This window comes from Notamacropus eugenii, chromosome 3, assembly GCF_028372415.1.
Source record: "Notamacropus eugenii isolate mMacEug1 chromosome 3, mMacEug1.pri_v2, whole genome shotgun sequence".
NCBI lineage: Eukaryota > Metazoa > Chordata > Mammalia > Diprotodontia > Macropodidae > Notamacropus > Notamacropus eugenii.
In genome coordinates, this window is record NC_092874.1 from 48859676 (window position 1) to 48881375 (window position 21700).

Here is a 21700-nt window from a genome sequence, read left to right on the forward strand (position 1 = left end):
AGAGTCTTTAACAGCTTGTCAAAGACTGGGCAGATTAGTTGCCAAGGCTGAAAGTGCTTTGGGCTTCTGTTATTGATTGATTATCAACAAAGAAAAGGTCACTCAGTGCTTGGCAACAAGGAAAAGGAAGAGAAAGAGCAAATCATTTATAGGAAAGTCAGGAATACTCAGTCAGCAAACATTGATTAAACCCTGTCATATGCCAGAATTTGCCTTCGTACTGGTGGGACTATTTAATATATCGAGGACATGGGTGTAGCTGCTAACTAGGAGGGTCTTTGTTTTCATCCTTCAAAAAGAATAAAAGAAAGAAAAGTTCAAATAGGGAAAAAGATACAAAGCAAGCTCACAAGATACAGGCTATCATTATAGCTACATTTATTGACAAACAATATGGTATAGTGGAAAGAATGATAGATTTGGGGAATCTGGGTTGGAATCTCAAGTCTATACTTGTTATGTGTGTCCTTAGGCAAATCACTTCTCAGTTTCCTTACCTGTAAATGCAACTAGATGACTTCTAAAATTCCTCCCAGTCTAAACTTCTATTAACCTATGAAAGCTACTGGTTGCTAGTTTCTGGTTCAAAGCCAAGAAAAGCTGTTGAATCCTTTTCAACTGCTACAAAAAAAATAGATTTTTCTTGCTCCTGTTATTATAGTTACTTTGTTAATAATGCAAATCACAACTGACTGATTTTTATGTTTTATGCAATCTGTGATTTCATTCAACTGGGGAATTTCCTCTTTAATGCCGATTGTCTTTTACTTTGCAACTTATAAAGATGATAGAGGCACAGAGAAAAGTGACTTGCCCAGGGTCATGCTGCTTGACCTAGCTCTTCTTGACTCTGTGATCAGCTCTCTAGCCATCAGCCACAGCTACTTCTCAAATAATTATAAAACACAGGAAAACTCTCAGGATAACAGGTGCAGAAACTTTATAATGACACCCTAAACAACCAAATACCGAATTAGATTATTTTTGTCTAACTGAATGGTGCCATAAAAATATTGCAAAACAATTAGCTCTTAAATATGAATTGATAAAAATCAATAACCTTCCCTGCTATAAGCTGAATAATATTTCAAAATCAGCCACCATGATATAGACAGTAGATTAACAACAGTTATAATAATAGTATTTACATAGTACTTTTCATTTTGCACAGACGTTTACATGGTATTGTATTTGATCATCACAAGTCTCAGAGGCAGATACTATTATGCCCATTTTACAGCTGAAGAAATTGAAACTAACAAACTCTAAGTGACCTACCCAGGTTCACAGCAGTGTCTGAGGCTGGATTTGAACTCGATCTTTCTCAGTCTTATTCCAATATTCTATCTACTATGCCAACTAGATGCCTCAAAAAGTTTGAGAGTGATGGATTTGGAGTCACAGTCATTCAGTAAGTCAATAGCATTTATTAAGCACCCACTGTGTGCACCATGCTAACCACTGAGGATATATAGAAAGGCAAAAATGCAACCTTTTCTCTCAAGGACCTCACAGTCTAATGGAAGGGACAATATGCAAATAACTCTATACCAAGGACACATATATGTCTGTATGTGTATGTATGTGTGCACGCATGCACACTAAATGAAAGGTAATTGTTGAGGGAACCTGGGGAGGATTTGAACATAGTCTTGAAGGAAGATGGGAAACCTTGAGTTATAGGTAAAGAAGAAAAGTATTCTGGGTATGGTGGACAGTCAGGGTAAATGCCTAGAGGGGAGGAGGAAGGAAGATGAAGTGTCATGTGAGGAGCAACACGGAGGTTGGTGTACCTAGATTATAAAAAGAATGCATCAAGCATAGTCAAAAATAAGATCAGAAAGATATGAAGGGACCAGTTTGTGAAAGGCTTTATGAGTTGTAAAGAATTTCTATTTGATCTTTCAGGAGCAAATCTTGGAACCATTGAAATTTATCAAGTAAAGGGATAACATGGTCATACCTAACCTTTAGGACAATTACATTAGCTGCTGAGTGGAATGGAACAGAGTGGAGAAAGACTTGAGGCAGGAAAACCTAATAGCTACAGGAGTTGTCCAGGTCTGAGGAAATGAAGGTCTGAACCATGGTGTCCTCAGTGTGAGTGGAGAGGAGACAATATGAGAGATGTTGTAAAGGTAGACACTAGAAATGTAAGTTGAGTGCAAAGGAAGAGTTATGGGTAACCCTGAGTTGGTGAGTCTATATGACTGGGAAGATGGTGGTTTCCTATAGTGGTAGAGAAGCTGGGAAGGCAGAAGGGTTGGAGGAAAGGGGACAGAGATAATGAGTTCTGTTTTGGACAACTTGAGTTGAAGATGCCTATGGATGCCTATCCAATTTGGGGTGTCCCAAATTGATGGTTGGTAAGGTAGGACTGAAACTCAGTAGCAATATTAGGGCTGGAGATAACATTGTACCTGTGAGTATACTTTCTCACCAAAACACCCAGGGTCTGTGGAAAAAATGACATCTACCCTAAAGTACATGGTAGTAAAGCACATGTGTAGAGAACAGATGTGGCAAAGGGGTATCTCCTAATTCCTGGTCCTGGAAATTCTTTTCTCCCTTTGTAGATTCCCCATGATGTTTGCTGCAGAGTATGGAGTAAGTAATGGACAAGGTGTGCCACTGCTCAGCCAAGTCAAACTGGGCTTGGCTACTAATAGTCTAATTTAAACAAGTTGCTTAGCTACCAGTCATAGTTGCTGCTGGGCTGGGCCAAACTGTCCACTTGGCTACTAGGCTAGATGACTCCACTGCTGCTAAACCGACTGTGGATGTCGCTGCTACTCCCACCTTCAACTTGGACCTCTGGGTCCTCTGGGACCTCTGGATCTTCAAAATTCACAGGGTCACCTGGGAACTTCCAGCTTGTAATATTCATTCGCCCTTCCCACTCTCAAGACAAGCTCAAAATAAGCATGCCTTGCCCATAGCCACGAAGGAAAGGGAGAGTTTAAGGCGTTTGTTTGTTTGTTTGTTTACCTACTTTTGCTTACCGACTAAGTTCTGGTTCAGCACCCCAAGTCATTAGTTCTTCCCACTTCTCAATCAAATAGGAGACTTCATCCTCATACAATGCCAATCCCCGAGTCTTCATGACTGGAAACTAGCTCCTCTCAAGTTTCCACATGCTCACTTAGGCTGAAACAAAACAGGAAATATCTGTTCAGCCCATTATGATTAGAAATGGCAGTTAGGTCACATAAAGATGAGGTTTCTCAAACATGTGATATCCAGAATTTTGGAAGTCACTCTTACCCATTCTCCAACCCCCATGATAACAACTTTCACAGAACAGAAAATGAAACTTTACAGGCCTTGGCCCAGATGACTGATGAGAAACTTCATGAGCTACAAATGTCTGAGTCAGTGCTTTCTGAGGCAAACCTTTCAAAAACTCCGAAATCCCAAATACCTAACTACCTCATTTACTCTATGTCTACACGCCCCAAAGTGATAAACTGGTCAGTATAGTCAGTCATCATTCATCAAATTGGGAAGAGGATGGGGAAACAATCAAACCAGTCATGAGTCATAATAAAGGGCCAAAGTCCTTTATAAGATGACTGGATATTTTGTCTTCTTAAAAAGGAATAGGATACGGAGAAGGCATATTTGTATGAGTACATCCAGGAACCAATGTGGGGAAGCATCATGGAGAACATTTGGGTGAAGATGAGACATAAGTGACTTTGTCAGCAAAGTATACTACTATGGACAGAAAAAAAAAAGTATAGATGAAGAATCCAAGAAACAGGTCTAAAGTCCGCTACAGAGGCTTGTTGAAAGGTGATAAGGAACTTTGATTTTTCAAACATTTACTCAAGCTGTCTTTCTTCAACAAAAAACCGGAGCATTGAGTAACATCTTTATTGCTTTGTTGATAATTTCATCCTTTAAAATGTAGAGGAACTATCGAAGTGATTTTATATTCTGGATATGATTCTTACTAACCAGAAAAACTTGTTATTGCATTGGAAATGATGGGAACCTTGATGAGGAAGTGACTGCTACATCTCAAAATCTGTGATAGAGAAGGATAATCTGGGAACAGGCTAATCTAATGCAAAATTTTAGTAGACCATGTTTCAAAAAGGGATAGAAACCATGTTTCAGAAGAGGGATAGATAGAATTCCCTTGAATAAAAAATTATAGGGGAAATCAATACAGAAGGGATGTTAGAAGGCCAAGAATGAAAATTTGAAGACATTAAGGGAAACAGTTACAAAGAAGAGGAAAAATGAGTTTTCTGAAAAGAACGATGTGGGTGTACACAGAACTAACCAACTAACTTCAATTTTTAAAAAGAAATGTGCAGAAGATGAAAACAAAAGCAGGCAACAGAGGAACTCTGCAAAGACAGAAAACAGTCCTATAAGAATAGTGTCAGGTGTTGTAAAGCCCAGAATGAGCTATGGTTGATCAGGAAAGAAAAACAAAAAGATGAGGGATGGGGGTTAGCTATATTGGAAGAAAGGAAAAGATCAAAGTAGGGATGGGCCCAATGCTTCAGATAGATGGTCAATAACATGGTCAATGACATCAGAGAGAATATAGTGCCACTCAGTTCTTTCGTTTCTGTTTTCTCTGCCAAGGAGAATGGTATGTGCACTGGAAATATCAGAACAGAAATGACTCAAGGGGAGTTAATTTTCAAGATAGTAAGGAGGTGGTAAAAGCTCCTAGCAGTCCTTGCAAATTCAAGGCACCTAACCTAAATGAACTACACCTAAAGTAGTGAAAGAAGTGGTAAACATGATTACTGAGTCACCATCAGTCATAAATGAAAGATTGTAGAGAATGGGAGAGATACCACAGAACTAGAGAAGAATAAATGTTATCCTAGTTTTCATAGAAGGAAAAAACTAGAGCCTGCCAATTTCCAATGAACTTGTCTTCAATTTCTGAAGAAGAAAAAAATCTTGAGATACACTGGTAGATCTTACTAGCTCTAGAGTAACTTTTCCAACCTTCATGTGACCTAATGAGTCAAAGGCCCCAGTGCTCATCTGACCTCACTCCACCGTCAGGGTTCTGGGGGTGTCTTACTGATCTAGTAGGGTCCTTCTAGAACATGATCAGCTCAAGCCCCAAGCATCAATCACAAGTGAATACTGCCCCATTATCATTCACCAATATCCGCTGGAATCTCCTCAGCATCATTTAACTATTTGATAGCAATTTGATATCTCCTATAAGCAGTTAACATCTTTTACAAAGTGATATTTATTGGAAAAACTAGAGCAAAACCAGAAGTACAAACATATTCCTTACAACTACAGCCACATTCTCTGCTTTACCACTTTGGTCCCTGCAGAAAGTAGGTTAAAATTCAAAATGGATGTGACACATATTCCTCCTTCCACTGAATTAATTTCCAGGCACAACCTAGCAAATTAATGAGTTGCTCCTTTGCCTACAGCAAACACATGGTGTCGTGGCTGCCAGATCTATCCACTGAAGATATGGGTCAAGTAGATTGTGCCTCAGAAGTCACTGCTCACTAGGCTCAGCTACTGGAAAATTCTGCTGGCTCTTCCAAACTTGTAAAACTCACAAGGCTGTTTTCTGTCCAATATTCTTTTCCTTAAGACCAGGAAAGAAACAGAACAAGGACAGAAGAAATATCAGGGACTTATGTTCATGGCCCATATGGTTGTCTAGTTGAGGAAGTAAAGGCTTTGGGTATCTCTCTTCTCACTCAGGAGCTAATAGCATTTCTTCTCTAAATCACCACCAGGAAAGAGACGATGCAGTTTGACCTGTTTGTCAAAGTTTGACAAAATTAAAGGGCTTGCATTTACCATATTGTAAGCAGACAGGAAATAATGAATGAGTACCTGCATATGCTCTTAATTGGGGCAAGGCATGTCTGTTACACATTATTATGTACATGAGAAACAAGTTCACCAAATCCTCCACATAGGCTGGCAGCAAAAAGAGTCCCCTGCGTATGTTCTGAGGACTGGACCCTCACTAACTATTCCCCAGGTTATACTCTATTAAAGAGACAAATGGACGTCTAGAAAATGAAGCAGCGTTTATAGCGAGCCTACATGACTTTATCAAGAATAGGTCATGTGAGTATACCTTTATATTCTTTTTTTTTTTTTTAGTTACCAAACCAGTAAGTCAGGGAAATAATGTAGTTTTTCTCTAGTAGTAGATAATTTACCTAGATTTTAAACAAAACGTTGGACAAAATATTTCATGCTATTGATTTGGAAATGATGGAGACATGTGGGTTGTATTAACAGATGAATTAAGAACTGTTTGAATGACCACACTCAAGGGGTAGTCATTAACGGTTACATATCAGCTTGAAAAGACGTCTTGAGTACAGGAGCCCCGGAATCTGTGCTTAGCCTGCCATGTTTACCACTTTTATCAATCGCTTCCATAAAGACAGAGAGGGCAGGCTTATTAAGTATACAAATGGCACAAAACTGGGGAAAGGGCGAAGCCTGGATGACAGAGGTAGGATTAAAGAGATCTCAGTAGGCTTTTGTTGTTCCCTGACCACCCCATTGTTAGACTTACCTTCCAACTCAAATAATCCTGTATAAGCTTACATAGCATGATTATACAGACATATGTATACATACTGACACATATCTTCATCTATCTATAACCATGGCCATACATGCTATATCTCTCCAATAAAATATAAGCCCCTTGAGGGCAGGTTCTATTTTTCCCCTTATCTTTGCATCTCCATGAATAGGCACAGGGCCATGCATATCTTCGAGCCTTAGTAAGTGTTTGCGAAATTTGATTGGATTTTAAGTATCATAATGGCCATTATAAAAAGGAAGAAAAGGCTGCAGAACAGTTAGGTGACTTGCCCAGAGTCACTCACCTACTCAATGTTAGAGCTAAGATTTGTACTCAGGTCTTTTGACCATGAGAATCAACTTTCCTATCAAGAATCTGAGGGGCTTTTTTTTAATAGTAGTAGATAACAATATCAAGCTTCTTAGGGGAAAGAAGGATTTTTCATCACTTCACTCTTTATTTCTATCCATTTTTAAAATCCACAACTTCATTCTTCCCTTTCAAAAGTTATCATCATCTAGCATTTATGAAGTTCCCATAATAATGTACTCCCAAGGCATTCAAGACCCTCAGACTCCTAGCTCTAACCCCATTCCTTCTTCCTTTTCATTTTTTTCTGGCTTCCCATTTACCTGGTGCTGACCATCCTTAAGGCATGTCAGGATTTAATATGTTGGGTCTCCTCTTCTGAGGATGATGGCATTGCACGGAATCCAGGCGTTTGAAGAGAATTGATTTAACATCCCAGACAATCCAGCCTCCCAGAACAACTTCTGAAATCAATCTTCTCAGCTCCTGGAATAATGCATTTTGCATGTTCTCCAGATGCCGCTGCCATGGTGACAGAGTTGCCAGCAGCTTTCTCTCCTGCCTTATTGTAATGAACTGCTTGGCTTCACTTCAAGCAGAAGAGCTGGAAAATAAAGCAGGGGAGATGATTAAAATGAAGTACTCTTAAGTCACTCCCTCTCCTGTGTATCCATGGTGCTGGCCCTCCTAAAAATCCATGTCTGTCCTAATAGCCAGTCGTTTCTCCCATGCAGAAATTCTGTGTCTTTTTCTTAGTCTTAAAAAAAAAAATTGCTGAATTCATTTATACTCTGTGATGAGATGAAATCACTGAACTGACCATTCCAGGAACATTTTCTTAGCTATCTTAACAAATATTTGCTCTGCAAATCAAATCACTCAAGTTGATTGGAGCCAGTTAATATGACCAAAAACCTCAAGATCATTAATATTTTCTCTAAGTCAATTACTTTCAATATGACCATTATCAATGGGAGATACTATACTATAAACTACCTGTCAGCCACACCTTGCAAATTAATTCTGAGACCAGACTGTAGTGAATATCTCTATCTCAAAACCAACACAGTGATTGTACCTGGTTTCTTCTCTCAACTTCCTTGTTTCTGTTGAGGTCACCATCATTCTTTCAATTACAAAGACCCAGAGTCATCATCCATAATTCCCTTTTCCTTTTCTCTTCCCCCTGCTCTATCTCCCAACTCTAAGCATGTCCCCACCATGACTGGAACTCTCTCATTCCTCATCTCTGTCTCCTGGCTTCCCAGGCTTCCTTGAAGTCTCACCAACCCGTCTTCTACAAGAAGCCCTCTCCAGTCCTCATAATCTTAGCACCTTTCCTCGAGACTATTTCCAATTTTTCCTCTATATAACTTGTTTGTAGATAATTGTCCACTGAGAGCCGGGACTACATTAGTTTCCTGTCTTTATCCTGAATGCTTGGTGCAGTTCCTTGTTCGTAAAAAGAGCTTAATAAATACTTTATTCCTGCATTCATTAGACTATGAACTTCCTGATGGTGGGGGCTTTTTTTTCAGCCCAGAGCCTAGGACATGATAGGTGTTTAATAATTGCTTGTTGACTGACTGACTGTCTCACCATCCCTCAGCCTGTCCCCATCTCCATTCACTGGTCAATTTCTATGAATTCTACCTCAGTGAGTTAATCAGCATTTAGCATCTTAAGAGTTCTTGTGTAATAATCACTCACAAAGTCCCTGATTATTCTTCCTGCCTATTCTCTTCCTTCCCCAAGTCATCCTCCACGATGATGCCAAAAATAATCCTTAGTCAGTCAACAGGTTATTCATGTTGGATGAATGAAGCCACAATTCAGGAAAGATACCAATAACGTGGAGCATATACAGAGGTGGGCAAGCAAAATATTAAGAGACTTTGAGTCTATGTCATCTACATGCCTAAGGCACTGAGACGCTATACACTGTAGTATAGAGAGAGCTGGACTCAGAGTCGGAATGATTTCAGTTGACTTTGACCAACATTATTTGTGTGACCTTAGACAAGGCACTTAACCTCTCTATGCTCTAAGAAATTCTCTGAAACTAGAAACTGTAGAGAAGTTAATGCTTTGCGTTGGTGGAAGGAAGTTCTTCATCAGTTCCTAACCCTCATGAAATCATAGATCTGAATCAAAATTTTAAAATACACCTGACATTATGCTATGTGCTGTGTGATACAAAGACAAAAATGACATACCACCCTAATGTCCAGGCTTCAGGGGAAACAATTTATACATATACCATCAGTATTCGTAAAAAAATACAGCCAAAGTAAATACAATTGCCCTCGACTCATTCACACCAACTGACATTTTCTTGATATGGTGTATCCTTATTCCCTTAAGATCCATTAATATCTTATCTAAGTCAATTGCTTTCAAATATAACCAATTTGAATGGAAGACACATTAGGTAATTTCAGCAAATTACCTGCCAGCCTTACCTTGCAAATTAATTCTGAGACCAGACTATAGTGAAGCATCTCTATCTCAAAACTAATACAGTGATTTTGAAAGGGGAAATTTTGATAGGGGATGTATAATAGAATACAACTTCACTTACAGCACATATTAGGCAGTTGGGGGGCACTGGGCTTGAGTCAAGAAATGCTGAGTTCAAATCCTACCTTGGACACTTACCAACTGTGTGACTTTAAGCAAGTCACTCAGTCTCAGTTTCCTCACCTATAAAATGAAAGATTTGGACCCAGTGACTTCTAAGGTTTCCTCCAGCTCTGCAGTTATGATTCTATGAAATGGACATCCTAGAGCAGTGGTCTCAGGGTTAGATTTCATGTTTGTTCTAAATTAATGTCATTTGTCAATTTTCACTGCTACTAGTTCAATCTTTGTTTCTCTTCACAATGATTTGTTGATCTGATACATTCCTCAGAATAAAGGGACAAAGGACTGATGCTCAGGAGGAGTTTGAGGTCTGTGTTCTATGGTATTTTATTTTTTTATTTTTGGAGGCAAGTAACTTGCCCAGGGTCACAGAGCTAGTAAGTGTCTGAGGCCAAATTTGAACTCAGGTCCTCCTGACTCCAAGGCCAGTGCTCAACCACTATGCCACCTAGTTGCCTGTGTTCTATATTATTAAAAATCAAGCCTTCAAGTGCCAATTTTTGTTACTATTTGATGGTCTCAGCTCTCACAAATAGAATGTATTTACAAACTTCCCTAACTAGATAAACAGAGTAGAGCAGATTCACAGCATTCATGTATAGTTCTCCTTCCAAAAGTTCCATAAATATGAAGTAGTTAGTATGTTTTAATACACGAGTGGACCTGGTATCAAGAGATTTGGGTTCGAATCTTGCCTGGGACACTACATAGTTGTATGATCATTAAAAAAAGTCATAGAACCTCTCAATGCAGGATTTTCTTTACTTGTCAAATGGGGATAATGTATGAATTAATGACAAAGCATTTACCATGTGCAAAAACTATGTTGAAGATATAAGCATTGAGGACAGAAAAGAAAAAGCAAAATGGAGCCTGCTTTCAATACTTGATTAGCCTTGAATGCTTGCTTGAGAAGATTGTTATGATGAAAGCATTTTGCAAACCTGAAAGTGACAAATAAATGTGCTATGTATATATATATATGTATACACACACACATATATACATACACATATGTATGTATATATATATAATACACATATACTGTTAATATAATTAAGATCTTTATAAATCTACATTAGTTTGTACTGATAGTAGAGAAAAAAAAGAGAAGGATGGCCTGTTGTCCAAATATTGAGACAACATATAAAGATGTCAAAAACAATGTCAGAGGACCTGAATTCAAATTCTGTCTTTGCCAGTTAGTACTTTTGTGGCCTTGGACAAGTTACCTAACCACTCCCTGCCTTAATTTATTCAGCTATAAAATGGGAGTTGGAATAGCCCTTCTCCAACAATCTCCCCACTTTTCTCTTCCCCTTTTCCATTCTTCCAAGTGAAAAAGTGAGGAAGATTATATAGGGAAGGCCATAATTTGGGAAGTACTAGTCTTTTCAAAGAGGCATGTAGTGGATAAAGCACCAGGCCTGGGGTCAGGAAGACTCATCTTCATGGCCTCAGGCTGGTCTCAGACACTTACTAGCTGTGTGACCCTGGGCAAATCACTTCACCCTGTTCACCTCAAACCACTCCAGCATCTTTACTAAGAAATAGCCAAATAGGGTCACAAAGAATCAGACATGATTAAACATGTCTTTTGTAATCTATTAGATTGTCAGTTCCTTGAGAGCGGGGTCTGTGTTCTATTTTCGTATTCCTAGTACTTAGCACAGAGTCTTGCACATATAATAAATACTTCATGAAATAAAAATGAATTGAGATATCAATCAGCCTGATTTAATAAAGTAACACTAGACCACTCCACTGTCCTGGGAAAACTGAGCAGAATTAGGGAAAACTGACATTTGCCACCTTACATATTAGTCCTAAGATATCGGCACATTTGCTATCACCATGGCAAAAAGCAAATTTTAAAAGTAGCAAAGTTGTGTCTTTTACTGTCTTTTCCTCCCATTGCTCCTTTATCAATCCCGTTGTTCTCTCTGCCTCCTTTTCTCTAGTCACCAAACATACAGTGGTCTCATGCTGACCTCTGGCTCTGTTTTTCATCACCAAATACCCCTCAATATTCTTACAGATCTTCATGCCCTTACCCTTGAAGTTTCTTCTGATCCATACCTAACCCAGACCTTCAATCACCATTTTCCTAGATCTTTTGATTCAGGTCATGAGAGTCACCACTGTTGGATTGATATTCAGAGAGTCCCTGATCTCACTGCAGAATTAGTAAGGAGAGATCTGTGTCCCTGGGATACCAGTCTTTAGCCTTGAAACCTTGTCATTGGTGGTGTTTGTATGCTATGAAAACACTACAAAATAGATGAAGGTTAATTATATATAAAATAGGTTTATATGAGCTGGATAGAGAACCTAATCACCCTTTACAGCACTGTTTTTAGGGAAAATGTATTCTGAGTTGCAAACAATTAGCTTACATTTTAGCATAGTGAAATGCTACCAGACTTGAGTTAAATGACCTAGGCTTTTACTCTGATGTCTACCTATCTGGGCGAGACCTTAGACAATAAACAATCTTCTCCATAACTCTACTTCCTAATCTGCAAGATGGGCATAAGTAATACTTGTCATATTTGAATCAATGGGTTTTTGGAGGAAAATTGTATAAACCATGTAATGGTATATAAGGGTGGTATAGTAGAAACAGCACTGAACTTAAAGTCACAAGATCTGAGTTAGAATCTCAACTCTGCCATCTAACAAGTTACTTCACTTCACTGACATTCAGTTTCCTCATCTATCAAATGAGGGAGTTGGGCTACATGACTTCTAGGGTCTCTTTTAGATCTAAATCTCTGATCTTAAAATTCATTTGTAAGTTGAAACTATCTATGCCATGTTTAGGTGTAAATGAAGGGGAACCTAGGGTAAATATGAATGGAATCCAGGACATAAACCTAAGAACTTACTCCACTCAACATTTGGTTTATAGCTATATTCCTACATACCTTCCGGGGAACAGATTGTAGTTTCAAAATCAAAGATTGAACTAGTTATCTTCTAAATTCTTTCTTTCCTCAATAAAAGAATCAGTTTAAATTAAAGCAGGGGCTCTTAATTATTTTTGTGTCATGGATCCCTTGGACAGTCTCGTGAAAATTATAGACCCTTCTTCTGGGGTAATGATTTTAAATGCATAAAATAAAATACACAGGATTATAAATGAATTCTCTTAATTATTTTTAAGATTTTCATTTTTTAATAATTCAGTTTTAGTTTTCAACATTCACTTCCATAAGATTTTGAGTTTTAAATTTTCTTCCCTTCCCTTCCCCCTCCCCAAGATGCCATGCAATCTGATATAGGCTCTACTTATATGTTCATACTAAATATATTTTCACATTAGTCCTGATTTAAAGAAGAATTAGAAAAATGGGAGGAACCATGAGAAAGAAGAAACAAAACAACAAAAGAAAAGGGGAACAAAGAGTCTCTGCATTCAGGATCCAAAGTTCTTTCTCTGGATGTGGATAGCATTTTCCATCGTGAGTCTTCTGGTTCTGCTCGCTTCATTCAGCATCAGTTCGTATAAGCCTTACCAGGTTTTTCTGATCCACCTGCTCACTATTTCTTTATAGCACAACAGTATTCCATTACATTCATATACTACAACTTGTTCAGCCATTCCCCAACTGATGGACATCCCCTCAATTTCCAATTCTTAGCCACCACAAAAAAGAGCTGCTATAAATATTTTTGTAAATGTGAGTCCTTCTCCTATTTGTATAATCTCTTTGGGATACAGACCTAAAAGTCTGGCTCAAAAAGCATGCACAGTTTTATAGCTCCAAACCTCTCCAGAATGATTGGACCATAAACATATTTTTTAAAAAAACAAGTTCACAGACCCCAGATTAAGAACCTCTGCTTCAGAGACATCTTTTTTGTCAGTTTACTCAAAACATTCTCCTGTTTCTGCAGCAATGATCACTTCTTCTCCTGTTCAGCTTCACCATGCTTTCTAATTCTTCTGCATTAACTTCATGTGGAAAATCTTCATTTTGTTAACTTTCAGGATATTTCTGCTAAACATCATTAAAGCAGTGCAGCCAGATCTGGATGAATTTCATTAAGAAGTTGCATTACCTGAATTTGCATGCCATATTTCCATTGGGCTGGAACCAATTACAATATTTTACATATAATTAACTTCAAATAGTGCAAATTCAAAGAATAGCATTGCTTTTCAGGATTCATTATTCACAGGGACCTAATATTTTTGCACCTCTGGGCATAAATAGGACTCTGAGCCTTCAGTATTTCATCTCGTTGTTTTGTTGTTGGTATTCAGTCATATCTGACTCTTCATGACCCCATTTGGGGTTTTAATGGCAAAGATACTGCAGTGGTTTGTTATTTCTCTAGCTCATTTTCCACATGAGAAAACTGAAGGCAAACAGGGTGAAGTGAGTTGCCCAGGATCACACAGCTAGTAAGTGTCTGAGGCCAAGTTTGAATTCAGGAAGATGAGTCTTCCTTACTCCAGGCATGGTGCTCTATCCAATCAATATACCACCTACCTGGCCACTTCTAAGATATTTAATACAACAGAGTACCAAATGCAAGAATCTAGTATGCCAGTCAGTCAACAGTCAATCAACAAGCATTCATTTATTAAGAGTTTATCATGTGCCAGGAACCATGGTAAGCATTGGTGACACAAAGAAGAGGCAATGTCATTAGCTTATAGTGAGATAGTTTTTAAATATAGTAGCAAATATTAGAAAAGAAACAAATATTTCTCGAAGAAAAACATAATCAACCCGTTAGGAAACATGCTACTTTGTTGCTTCCCCTGCCACTTAGAATAAAGTTTATGCACAGATGGAGCCAACAGAAATGTCACAGCCTGATGACCGAAGCACACCATTACTGTTTGCTGTCTTTCTATTATTTTAAATCTATCTACCGGGGTAAATTTTCAAGGTGTTCAAAACAACTACTCACTCTTTTACTTATGCAACTGTACAAAACATCTTATCTAAATTCCCTCTAGTCTATGAATTCTTTGACTAAGTTTATTTGTCAAGATTATTGAGCATTTTCTGACTATTTTCCAATTGGCCTCCTATAATTAATACATATACATAGCAATTATCCTGTTATTGCACCTTAAGGATGAGACTGCCAGAAAATAGGACAAGTAGGTGATTTTTTTTAAGAGTTGATATTGTAGATGACAACTTTTGGTTGTTGTTGTTGAGTAATTTTTCATTAACATCAGACTCTTCGTGACCCCATGTGGCGTTTTCTTGGCAGACATAAGTGATTTACCAGTTCCTTCTCCAGCTCATTTTACAGATGAGGAAACTGAGGCAAACAGGGTTAAATGACTTGCTCTGGGTCACAAAGCTAATAAGTGTCTGAGGCCAGTTTGGAGCTCAAGAAGATGAGCATTTCTGACTCCAGGCCCATTTCTGACTCTGTGCCACCTCTGGTCACTTACTAATGGGAGTTAGTGAGTACTTGCTTGCTTTAGTGCTTGTTTGTCCTTCATTCTTGAACAGGACCGTAACATCAAGAAGGTAATGCCACAACTTGCAAGTGAATTGGATTTAAGTGAGGAAGGGCTGTGCAAAGTCACCAACCTAATTTTCTCCTCCAGAGCCATCAGGGTCCAGTGGCCAGATAGAGATCAGGATGATTGGAGATGGCCCCCTTTGTTTAGTAATCTTCTTAGCAAATGATATGTCATCAATACCTCAGCTGAGCTGTTATCTCGTTCCTGAGAGCATTCACTTCACCAGTACAGGTCCCAATTCCTCCACATCTCATCCTATGCAATTTTTGTCTTTGTCTTTCCATAAGTCTGTCACAGAGAGGTTTATGCAAAATGCCAAAAGACTTCCACTAATTGTTTTAATATTTCAGAGATAACAGGATAACATTCTGGCTGTCCATCTGCCATCCCTGATTCTCACTCCACATTTCACATATGCTGTAACTAGCTGCTACCAATAACTTCACTCAGTTCCCTATGGTGAATTCTTCTTTGCATTTTTACGATGGGATCAGGATGTGAAGTTACAGTATCAAGAGCAGATTATGCCTCTTAGCTTCCTTGGTTTCCTTCAAGTGTGGGCTAAAATCTAAATTACTGGAAGAAGTCTTTCCCAATCCTCCATAGTGCCAGTTCCTTTCCTTTGCTGATTGTCTCCAACTGACCTTGTTTGCACATAATTGCATATTTTCTCTCCCATTAGACAGTGAATTCCTTGAGATCAGGGACTATTTTTTGCTTTTGTCTCCCCAGCACTTAGCACAATAGTTGGCCCATAGTTGATGCTTAATAAATTCTCACTGATACTGAGTTCCAAATAATCAAGGCCAATGTAAAATCTCAATAAGATGTTGAGGATCCTTTTCTTACCCTCCACATATCATTTATGGGGTCTGGTGGATGGGGTGGGGAGTGCCTGTCTGAAATCCCACTGAAGTAAAATGCATCATCCCAGAGAAGAATATTCTGTTTGGTGAATAATTTGAATCTTTCTAGGCTGCATAATTTCTTCTCCTTGGCATGAATGAAGAGCAGAGTTTGTTCTTTTTCCCTATTTTTGAAACTTTTAAATTTAAAATAAAGCAATATCTTATCATTTACTATGATCTTTTTCCTTGTTGCTTTTCCATATTTTCTTTAACAGTACTCAAGCAGATATTCCAGTCCTCTTTTTTTTTGATTGCCAGTAGCTAATTATAAGAAAGTTGTGGAATGGAGTTGCATTTGCTATTTTTCTGTGCCAATGCTGCTTTCATAAATCAACTGACAAAGGATCGTATGTAAACTGCACTTCCTGGGCAAATATTCTTACTGAAGGATCCATTTCCATTTGAAAGACACACCCTTTTGGAAGATTTTATCCTCCTTTCTGAATAAGTAAATTAGAATATGAATAATTGGAATTCTTTGCTTCTATTATTTAAAAAATGTTCATCTTAGAGTTAATTATTCCTAGTAGAAACACACTGTACATATATATGTAGATTTTGGTGAAAAGCACAAGAGAAATATGAGTTTATAAGGAAAGAAGACAGAAAAAAAGTCAGGAGAATTGTGATATTGTAGTTCAAGAAAATTTAGAATTCAACTGTGAGAAGCCAAAGGCATAAGATATCTTGTTAGAGTGGCAAGAGTAATTTGATGCTCTAAAGAATTGAAAGAGAGGATAGAAAGAAATTATTTGGAGTCATTACAATGAGATCTTAACTGACTTTGGGAAATATTGTAGGAGAAAGGTAGTCTTATTCCAGAAGCATTGGTCAGCGGTTTGGGTGATCATGAAAGAAGAAAAATGAATCACAGGTCTAGCCTGAAAGTCAGTGAAATATGAGAAATGATGATATTGGAGATGATGGAGAAATAAGAGGAGGCAGTAAAGGAAAGGTTTTGAATTATAGGAAAGCTAAGAAGTTCATTTGAATTAGAGATTGTGTCTACACAGAGAAAACAAAGTGATGAACTGATATAATGAGTTGGATATTTCAGACATAAACATCATTTTATTTTTGAGCTGATTTATCCAGATAATTGCCTAAATTCTACATCTAATTTTTCATGTATAGATCCACACTACATAAAGTACCAAAAGAAAAAAAATCAAAAATGGAAAAAAAGGCAAGATTGGAATAAGCTTCATGAATTTATTATTCGTATCTCTTATCCCTCTAGAGTTCCCTGAGGTTGCTGTGATTGGATACAAAAGCTTACTTAGATCTAGACATGCAGAAGAGAAATTATTCCAAAAAATTAAATAGGAAAGTATTTCACATCTTCCATCAGTTGAACTCTTAAATGAGGAAAAATTACCCAAAGTTCAGTAATATTGGTAATGGAATGCATGACCAGAGTCTCATGTTTGGTGGAATCAGCCTAAGGGCCTCATAAAGCTATTTTTAAAAGGATTCTTTTAGTTGATGCAAACCATTGAATTTCATTGACATATACCTTGACATTCCTTATTCCTTTAACTATGCAGAGACAAGATAAAAAACATAAAAAGATGTTCCTACCTCAGGCAAGGATAAGTTTTATGAAACAGTTATTCATACTTTATGAGTCAGAAAGAAATGTACAGGACATTTTTTTTGATAATGCATTTATACAAATCTGTTGTATTATTTAATATTGCTTGGGGTTTTTTTTTTGAGAGCTATTGAAGCCAAGCCCTTCTCTCAGAGAAAATGGATATCAAGCATATACTTGGGAACATGATGAGATGAAAATTTTTACATTAGTGTTTATTATTCTAAAGAATAGGACTGAGGTTGCACAGACTGGGAATGGAAAAACTTGAACCATTTTCTCCTTTATCTACAAAATGAATGAATGGTTCTAGAATAAAATCTCCTTGATCAAAGAAGTTTTTTTAAAAATGTTTTTAAAATGTTCTCCTTTATTATAAGTATTTATTGTTAATTAAACAGAATTGATGTGCTGAACACAACTTTAAGACAGAGAAGGAAAATTTCATATTTGTATTGGTATCTACTTGACTGACAGCATGCAACCAAGAAATCAACAAAATGTCCACATTCAGTGTAGAGACTCTAGACATTTTGGGGAACGTAATGTTGAAGCTGATACTGTTATTAGTGAAAAGTTGCAAAATGTAACAAATACATTTCTTAATTCCAAGCTGCTCTGATTTTGTGCTCTACATTAGTAATCTTTGCTGTACTTTCTATCAAGGAAATGGTTCTGGACCTGGGCAATTTATTGAAATTCATTCTCTTGCTACTAGTAAACGAAAGTAACACTTACTACATGCCTGATGTGTAGTACCTGGATTTCAGTATCCTTCTTCATTCTGAGATTCAATTAAAGAATTCTAATAACCTAATAAGCTCCAAGGGAAATTTAAGAAGTTTATGTATGTCACTTGTTTCCTAAAATGGAATAATCAAGTAACAATCTAAAATGCTTTTGGTGATTCTTGTTTTCATTCCAACAGGCTCCCTTGTGACCCTCTAAGTTATAACTCTTCAGAGGCTATGGCTATACTACAACTACTACTCCTACTACTACCACTACCACTACTACTACTGCTCCTATACACACAACACACACACACACACACACACACACACACACACACACACACAGAGTTAAATATGTCCAGAATGTCTTTTCATGCCTTCATATTGTCGTATTCTTCATGTTCTTTGGGGTCAAATCTAATTTAGATGTATTTGAGAAGACTTCACATGGTTTGCAACTATGTTGTCCATATCTAAAGCATCCAGTTACAGAAGAGATCGTTTGAAGACAGTCACATATAACCTTTAATATTTAAAAATTAAAAGTATGTCACATAGATCTCTTAACTCAAATCATCACACAAGTTACTGGAAAGTCTCTTTTCTTCACTATACATTAATTTTATTTTCTTTTCAAACTTTTAACAGTAGTTAAAAGAAGTAAATATGGATCTACATTTAAATACCATATATCCATAACAGCTTGTTAATTACTGTTTCCTCTTCTCCATTTGATTATTCATTTATGTATTTGCATATATGTTTTCCTAGTCACAGTTAGCAGGTGTACTATTCTGGTTCTCTTTTCTTTGCTTTGCATTGTTTCACATGTCTCCAAAATTCTTTGAATGTCTGATCTTTTTTAAATTTTAAGAGCATTGTGGTATTCCATTACACCAACAGTTAATTCAGACATTATTCACTATTAGAGAGTTTGATCATCTATAGTTCTTTACAATTACAAACAATGCTTATTCACATATATGTACACACAGAGATATAAGCAATACATGCATGTATCACAAATTGACCAATTAAATCAGCCTATTGAGGTTTCAATTCCAAGCTGATAGACATGCATTGTTGATTTTGTTTACAAAATTGCTTCTTTATTTATGCTAAGGATTCGGATTGCTTGGTATGCAAAATAGTTTTACTCCAAACATTCCTTAGTGTGTTCTGATTTTATATAATGTGTTCCTTAAGAGTTTTATCTTCCTTACTTTTGTTTGTTAACTTACTCATATACCATAGAAGATCAGACTCATATGAGCCAATATTTTTCAATGCACACTTGTGTTATTATTTCTCCCTTAATGCTATAAACTTTTTATTTATGAACATTCATAAACATAAGAACAAGCATAAATATGCTTGTTGACACAGCATATTATACAGCTTCTATTAAAAGCTGTATATCCAAAAGCTGTATATCCAAAAGCTGATATCCAACCCTGGACTATCAAGTTACAAAGGACATCCTTCACATTTGAAAACTGAGCTTGGTTGACAGTCCTGGGAATCCCTGAAGATCACAATGTCTTGATCTAGAATTTATTTTTGGACAATGTCTTAGTTGTTTTTTTAAAGGTATCTTTTTGCTTTTTTCTTTTACTTTTCATTATTTGTATTTGTCTGAGTTAAACTTTCATTCATGATATATTTTTGAGTTTTCTCATTCTTTGGGCTCATTAGAATTTAATTTTGTTTCATAGCTTCCATTCAAACCAGAAAATTTGCATGTGCCTACTTCAAATTATTTAATTTTTAGCCTTCTTGGTATTTTAAGCTACAATGATTAATAAAAATGCCATAGACCTTAAATATGGTATCTTGGGGTTCTAGTTGTCAGGAGTCACACTCAAATGAGAATCAAAACCCAGTCCAGGTTGCCAATGTATCATGTCTCTAAAATGACTCACTTGCTCTCACCTACATGTAGGCTCTCTGTTGATTATGGAATGTAATTGGCTTCTGCTCCAGAAAGGAATAAAAACTTTCTTCATGGCTCCTAATCTGGTTGCTTCTCTTTTGCCTTTTGCCTTAATTAGACCTCCAGACTCTATACTAATCTACAACCTTTTAAGAAAGGTTTTAAGAAAGATTTCTGGCTTCCATGTGTTCCTTGCCTCTTCCAGTCCCACTTCTGAACCCTTGAACATTTCCTTGGTCCTGAGGTGATATTAATACAGGAGCAATTGATTCTTTTAATGAATCACTTGACAGGTATTTCTTAAGCATCCACCCAGTACTACACAGACTACAAATTAGGTACCAGAAATGATCCTAGTACACAACGTTGTTTGTTTCTGGTTGGGAAGATGGTCTTTACAAGAAATAGTCAGATATGACAGCTAATGAAGGCAAAATAATTTACAACAGCAATTCTTAACCTTGGATGCATGAACTGTAAAAAAAATTCTGATAACTGTATTTCAGTTATATTAATTTTTCCCTCCTAATTCTATGTATTTTATTTTGTGCATTTAAAAACATTCTGAAAAGGGGTCCACAAGCTTCACCAGACTGTCAAAGGGCACCATCCATCTGTCTGTCTGTCTGTCTGTCTCTCTCTCTCTCTTACACACACACACACACACACACACACACACACACACACACACACACACACACACATGTACAATTAAAAGAGAGAGATCAATACAATCTGGATTATCCTAAAAGAAGTATCTAGGAGAGGGATAGAGAGAGAAAAGAAAGAAATGTATGCTAGGAGAGGAAAAGAGGAAGTAATAAAAGCAGAGCAGAAAGTGACATAGTCTTTTGAGAGATTAGAAGACAGAATTCCTTTTGAGGAATAGTGGGAAATAAGCTTCTATGATGGAGATGGGTACAGATATTGTAGAAAGCTTTAAAAAGAGAAACTGGGACCTCTTCACTTAAACCATAAGAAAACAGGGAACAAAGCTGAATTATGTGTTCTCTCCCAGCACCCAGTAGAGTGTGTTGCACAGAATACAGACAATAAATATTTGTTGACTGAACATATGCTGAATGCTCTGATGACTAAGGGGGTGGCTCTTCTATAAGTGTATGACAGAGTAAAAGTGGATTTTGTTGTTTTAAATCAATCTGAAAGAGTTCTGAAGGACTGAATGATACGGGAAGGGAACAGAGGCACAAAGATTAGCTAGTAGGCTACTACAGTAATTCAGGCATGAGATAATAAGGCAGAATCAGTATGGGACGGTCAAGAGAGTACTGAACATGGAACAGAGAATCAAGCCATGAACAGACATTGATTAAGCTCCTACTGTGTGCCAGGTTTCATGATATAAAGACATTAATGAAGCCACCCCTGCTGTCTAAAAGTTTATATTCTATTGAAAGAAATAACATACAAACATATAAATAACCATAAAGTACATATGAAAGAAATGCAAAATAATTTGTGTCTGGGGGATTAGGAAAGGCCTCATGCAGATGTGT

General features: G+C 37.1%; 1 long non-coding RNA gene across 15 annotated transcripts in view; it reads right to left on the reverse strand.

Moving 5' to 3' along the window:
- The window catches only part of LOC140530917 (uncharacterized), a 1083438-nt gene that overhangs the window by 432904 nt on the left and 628834 nt on the right, over nucleotides 1-21700 (reverse strand). For all 15 annotated transcript variants that reach the window (XR_011976155.1, XR_011976146.1, XR_011976158.1 and 12 more), the window contains 2 exons: nucleotides 7195-7475; nucleotides 3003-3147 (listed from right to left, as the gene is read on the reverse strand). This is a non-coding gene — a long non-coding RNA (uncharacterized lncRNA). The remainder of the gene's footprint in view (nucleotides 1-3002; nucleotides 3148-7194; nucleotides 7476-21700) is intronic.